The sequence below is a fragment of the Lactuca sativa genome, chromosome 4 (genome assembly GCF_002870075.4).
Source record: "Lactuca sativa cultivar Salinas chromosome 4, Lsat_Salinas_v11, whole genome shotgun sequence".
NCBI classification, from domain to species: domain Eukaryota; kingdom Viridiplantae; phylum Streptophyta; class Magnoliopsida; order Asterales; family Asteraceae; genus Lactuca; species Lactuca sativa.
In genome coordinates, this window is record NC_056626.2 from 341,526,224 (window position 1) to 341,532,495 (window position 6,272).

A 6,272-nucleotide genomic window follows, 5' to 3' on the forward strand; every position below is an offset into this window, starting at 1 on the left:
ACTGAGAGTCTCCAAGACCCTTTATTTATACTAGTAACGGTTCTCTCTCAAGCTTGGAAGTCCATGCCTTCTAGGAAGGTCAAACACTTCATCAAACCCATGCTAAGTACTTGTGGTGGAGTGTAAGGAAAATAGGGATGGGAGGAAGGAAGAGAGAGGTTTGGACGGTGGTTAGGGGGGTCGTATGGGCCTCCTCATCGCTCATCCCACACGGTGGGTCCCACCAAAGTGACCAAATTTAACATTACATGCCATAAAATGTTCCTCGATTTGAGTACTGGGTTCGGGACATCTAATATTTTTTTTTCGAATGTGCTGTTTGGTAGAGTGATTTCAAAGATTCAAAAAAAACCCAAACGGATTAATTTTTCGAGTTATGGAACTCTGGGAAATTGCATTTAAATTTTCGTATCTAAATGGCGACGAACGCTCGATTTTTTTACTTTTGCAAATATTTTTGCTAAAAATAGTTTGAGTGTGAAATTAAATATTAGTTTATAGCCTGAGTTCAAAACACTCTCGGATTTCCATCGGAGGTGTGCAGGTACCTAAAAGGATCGATTCGGTTTTACACGATTAAAGAAAGTTAGTGTTTTACTGTTTTTTTTTCTTAAAACGGTCGTATCTTTTGCATACGAACTCCGTTTTGGACTTTCTTTATATTTTCGGAAATAGGGGAACAAGTATTATAAGATTTTGATGTTTGCTTTGCTCATAACTGCTAAATAAACATTTTCAATTTTTTAGACTCATTAACTTGGGTTGCAGTTTGATTCGTTTGATAGTTTACACACGTGGAAGTAAGATATCACCTGATATCTTATAATATTTGAAATGAACCCATTTATTTTATATTAGATGCACTAAAACTCAATGAGTCAAATTACAAAGAGATTTACTATGAATATTCAGTCACGGTCTATGACCTAAATTCCGGAATGTCACACGACAATTCATTGTGAGAACAAAGAATATGTTCTCGATAACCTAATTCCTGAGATTGACATGAATAATGCTACACCTGAAGAAATTGTTTCTAATAAAAAACCTGCTGATGACGCCACAAATGTCTCTTGCGTCATGATAGAAACTATGTCCTCAGAACTCCGACATACTTTCAAGGAATATTTTCCATTTGAGACGAACTTGCAACTTGTAGAAATGTTTCATAAGAAGGCAAGGAAAGAATGTTTTGATTTCGTCAAATTCCTAATGGCTGATGTAAGCCGGGTGTCGATCACAGGGAACAGTATTAACTAATAATATAATTACTAAAATTAATCTAAAAACAATAATTAAAGAGTATTTTTATCTAATTTTTCAAATTCAGATTAGCTTAAAACTAAACACTAAACTAAAAACAATTTGTAAACAAGATTTAGAAGACACTTTCGTTTACTTTCGAATCCCCCTATTCCTATGTGTAGTCACTACTAAAAAAACAGCATTTACGACACGCACTGATTTATGTTACACAAAAGAGAGCGTCCATAAAATAGCGTCATCTCTTCAAAAATTTTAAGGATTTTACATCATGCATTATTGCGTGCCCTTAATTTAGTGTCTCAAGAAAAAATTTTTGAAAACATGGAGGGCGCTTTATCTTAACGTGCGTGGTCTGTACCTGTTGCTTTATAATTTTAATGAAACGCGCGTTTAATAGACAAGGGGGGAAATGAAATCCCTGAAATTTTGAAAACCCGCCTAGTTATTTCTACATTTTATCTATCTTTCATCTTCGCAATCGACTCTCCTCTCTGATACTCTCTCCTCTAGATCTCCCTTCATTTTCTACCTCCCGTCTCCCTGTAAACTCTAAGCCGTCGCCACCTCCCTTCTCTCTAGCACGTGCTAGGGTTTTATTTTCTTCCAAGCTTCTGCTTCTCTGGAACTGGCATTTTTTTGAATTTTTTTGATTTCTTTGGAACTGGCATTTCACTTGGCGTTTCCTTTCAGCACGTCGTCAACCATGGCTTTGCAGATTGCGAGACGTTTCCTCCGAAACCACACAGCGTATGAGGTATTCACAACCACCTTCAAGAACCCTACAAACAGGCTTTTCTCGTCGACCGATCAGAGCTATACTTCTAGCTCCTCCGATCTCATTCGCGCTACTCTCTTCCCCGATGACGGTATTGGTCCCGAGATCGCAACCTCTATTAAACAGGTTCAATTCCGCCTTCTTTATACTCAATATATTGCTAAAACCTGATCCTTGTTTGTTTAAAACAATTTTGTTATTCTTATGCTGTTGTTTTCTTTCATTTTTAGGATTTTGTTGCATAGTTTGGGGTTTAAGAATTTCGTATTATCAGTCTACTGTTTAGTTGGTATAGATTCAATTTAGAATAGTAATCGCTAATCAAATTATGTATGTATGTTGAATTTGCTTTTCTCATTATGCAGATATTCAATGTTGTAGAAGTCCCAATTGAATGGTAAGAACATTACGTAGGGAAAAAAGTAGATCCCAGAACACAAAGCTTTATCACATGGGAGAGTCTAGAATCTGTAAGAAGAAACAAGGTTGGATTAAAAGGTCCCATGGGTACACCATTTGGAAAAGGTCATCGTTCCTTGAATCTCACTTTAAGAAAAGAACTAAACCTGTATGCAAATTTTGGACCATGTTACAGTCTACCTGGTTACAAAACTCGATATGATGATGTGAGATTCATCACAATCCATGAAAACACAGAAGGAGAATACAGTGGTCTTGAACATCAAGTAAGTTTATATCATCTTCATATAGATTCATCATTCATATCATACATGATACATTCAAATCAATGTTATGCAAATTCTGATCTTTCTATAGGTTGTCCGGGGAGTTGTTGAAAGTCTTAAAATCATAACACGTCATGCAAGTTTTAGAGTGGCTGAATATGCTTTTCATTATGCTAAAGCTCATAGTAGAAAAAGAGTTTCTGCTATACACAAAGCTAACATCATGTAGAAAACTGATGGCTTATTTCTTAATCTATTAAATTTACATAGCTTTTACCATGTTTCATCCTTTCATTACACTAAAATTTAATATTTACGATTTGATCTCACTATTAAAAATCTGATCTTTTTCCCTAAAACATTAGGTGTGGAAGGAGAGACAGAGAAAGGAGGTTCACCGATGGGCGTGCCAGAAGAACCAAAGTATCAAATCTGAAGCATATGGAAAATGCATCAAATCTGAAGCATATGGTGATACAGTGAGGTTCTACACTGGAGCCATGCCAACATTTAAGGTTATTTGGTCAACTTTTCATTCTTTTGTATTTTTTCATATCAGATGCTTATAAAGCCATGCAATTCATTTAGCTTTTTTGCTCTGTATGTTGAACTTTCACCAGGCATATAGGGACTCCTGATTGCAGGATTGCAAGAAAGCATATGCAGAAGTAATTCCAGTTATCATTAACAAGCTTCAGGTATATTCATGGTTAATTTATTTACAATAATATTATTCAAATCTTTATATAGCCGTTTCGCATATATGTCTTTTAGGATAAGGTTATGCATGCTGAAACAACAGTGGATACATTCTTGAGGGAGAATCTGGTAATTTCACTATATCATAGCTACATACCTCATCATTTTACTACTATAATAGCAATGTATGTACATTTTCTTTACACATATTTGTAACTGACTTACAACTCTGTACACATAATAGTAACAATGCAATCCCTAAAAAGAACATCCGTTGCTTATATTTGTAGCAAGATTTATGAGCAATTTGTAAATGTTTTATGTTTGGATACGATTTCAGGATTGGCTAAGCAGGGCGACAAATTGGGCTATGTTCAGTGCTACGGCTGGACTAGGTGTTATCCATGGAGGCCATTTATAGAAAGGAAGATCACTAATGGCACCTTACCTTCCACAAAGTGGGGCGGGTGGTGGTGGTGGAGGTGGTAGTCCCTATTCAGAAGGGGCTACACTTTATGCTCTTGGTTTAATCCATTTACAGTAAGGAATAACTATTTTATGCTATTGAAATGGTTAATCTGCTTGACCCTAAAAATATTTACTTTGATTTAAGATTGATTGCTCTAACTGATTGCCCTAAAAAGCATTACAAAACCCTTGATGTGGTACTTGCTCAAGAAACTGTTGTTCTAATTCCTGATGACACAGAAAGAGTAAGCACTTTTACACTACATTTAGTTTGTACCTAAGATCTTGATTTTAGATTAAAAAAGTTTCAATTTTGGAGTAAACATGTTAAAGATCAGAAAGCATAGGGACCACTTTTGTATTTCAATTAAAAATTTGGTTACTTTGAATATGTATGTGTGGGGGAAGAAGGACAAGGATAATCTTACTTTGATGGAAAGATATCATTTTTTGCTTCAAGTTGTAAAGAATTAAGATGCATAGGTAATAAATCATTATCTGAACTAAATGGATGATCCACTTATTTTGAGCGTTACAGTTATGCCATGGTATTGATTGAAAAGAAGGATGAAGAAGGTTAATCTAATGTTCTTTCAGCAGCTTTAGAGGTAACATACACATAAACCTTTTTTTTTAATACTTAAATTAGAAATTAACAAGGGAAAATTTGTATAATGTTTTTTTTCCTACAGATTACAGAAGGGGATACTTCAGAAGTTGATGCGAAATACTGAGCATTATTGGCTATTGGATCACTGGTATGTTAAATTTGAATGAAATAAATAAGAGATTTAAAAATATGTGTGTATTATGGTATGGTGGTTTATATTTATGATAGATTGGTACTTTAAAATGTTAGCGAGATGGGTTATGACTTTCAAGATCTATTGGAGATAGAGATGTTGGGGAGTTCATTATTCCAGTTCCTCATGTCAAACAAGTGAAGGTTACTTTTGTAATTAAACTCAATTTATTTCTCTTTTTATTAACAACTTTTATTTATTCATGATCTTCAGCCATCTTCTGCTGGTAGGCGGCTTGTAATTTCAAGTGATGGAGTCTGTGATGCTCTTTCCGATGGACATCAACCCAGTAGAGTACACCAGGTCATGACAAACTAATGATATGGATGTTTTTTTTGACATGATATGTGAAACAAGAAGATGCCCCTTTATAGCAATGTAGTATTAGTTATATAGTTAGGGAAAACCTCTTAATAACAATGTACAATTAGATCCCTTTAATATCAATGTATTACAATTTTTTGACATGATGTTATTGGATGAAATTTATTGTTTTGGTATATATATTTTTTCTATATTTTTGTATTATGCGTAAAAGAGTATCGTAAAGGCACATCGTATATGCATATTGTAAATGGTTGCTGAAGTTTATGACACGCAAATGTGTGTCATCTTCATTTATGACAGGGGTTTTAATGATACGCAATGCGTGTCCTAAACGCGTGTCGTAAGGTTACGACACGCAAATGCGCGTCATCTTCGTTTATGACAAGGCCTTTCTTGATACGCATTGCGTGTCATAAATGATGGTCGTAAATGTGTGTCGTAACTGTGTGTTGTAAATGCGTGTCGTCTATAGACGACGCGTAAAAGCGTGCCGTCTCTCGTTTTGACAGGGCCTTTCTTGACATGCATTTGCGGGTCGTCTGAGCGTTTTACGACACACATTGTGCGTTGTAAAAGGCTGTTTTTCTAGTAGTGAGTTTCTAAGTATGGGTTTATTCAGTTTGTTACCAATTTAGATATAAGTAGTAGTCTTGATTCGATCTCCTAATATTTTCACCAATTCATGGACTACAATGTAATGATCATACACAAGCATACACATAATTTATTATCAATGATAATTGAGCTATGTAAGATATATCTAAGTTAGACATAATTATGATCAAATTAATGTCCTACAACATAGATAAAGTTGTTACCTTTATTACTTAATCTAAGATGTGATTAACCCTAGCTCTAGCAACTTAAAGATCATAAACTACAATGTAAACAAGTTCATGAATTCCAATTGGTCATTAAACTACACTTAACTTAATCTAAGCAACAAAGATGCAAACTTTAACATGCTAGGTAAAGGAAATCAAACACATGCATTAACCAACTTCATAAAATCCAAATATAAGCTAGAAACTAACACATAGTTTTGGGGTTCATCCACACTAAACGAAAGGTTAATGATTAGCTACTCATAGTAGAAAATAAGCACACAAAGTCATAATAATTCGACATTGTTAATCTAATGCAAACCAATGTGATGTGGGATCTCCAGATCTTCAGTCTCCAAGTGTTCTCTATTCCAAAGGGTTGTTTTTCGCAGATCTTTGGCCACTAAAATCAATTATCGCTCTA

At 34.8% G+C, this 6,272-nt stretch overlaps 1 pseudogene; it reads left to right on the forward strand.

Moving 5' to 3' along the window:
- The first annotated feature begins 1,926 nt into the window (after positions 1-1,926).
- On the forward strand, positions 1,927-3,847 carry LOC111891393 (3-isopropylmalate dehydrogenase, chloroplastic-like; annotated as a pseudogene).
- The last annotated feature ends 2,425 nt before the right edge of the window (positions 3,848-6,272 follow it).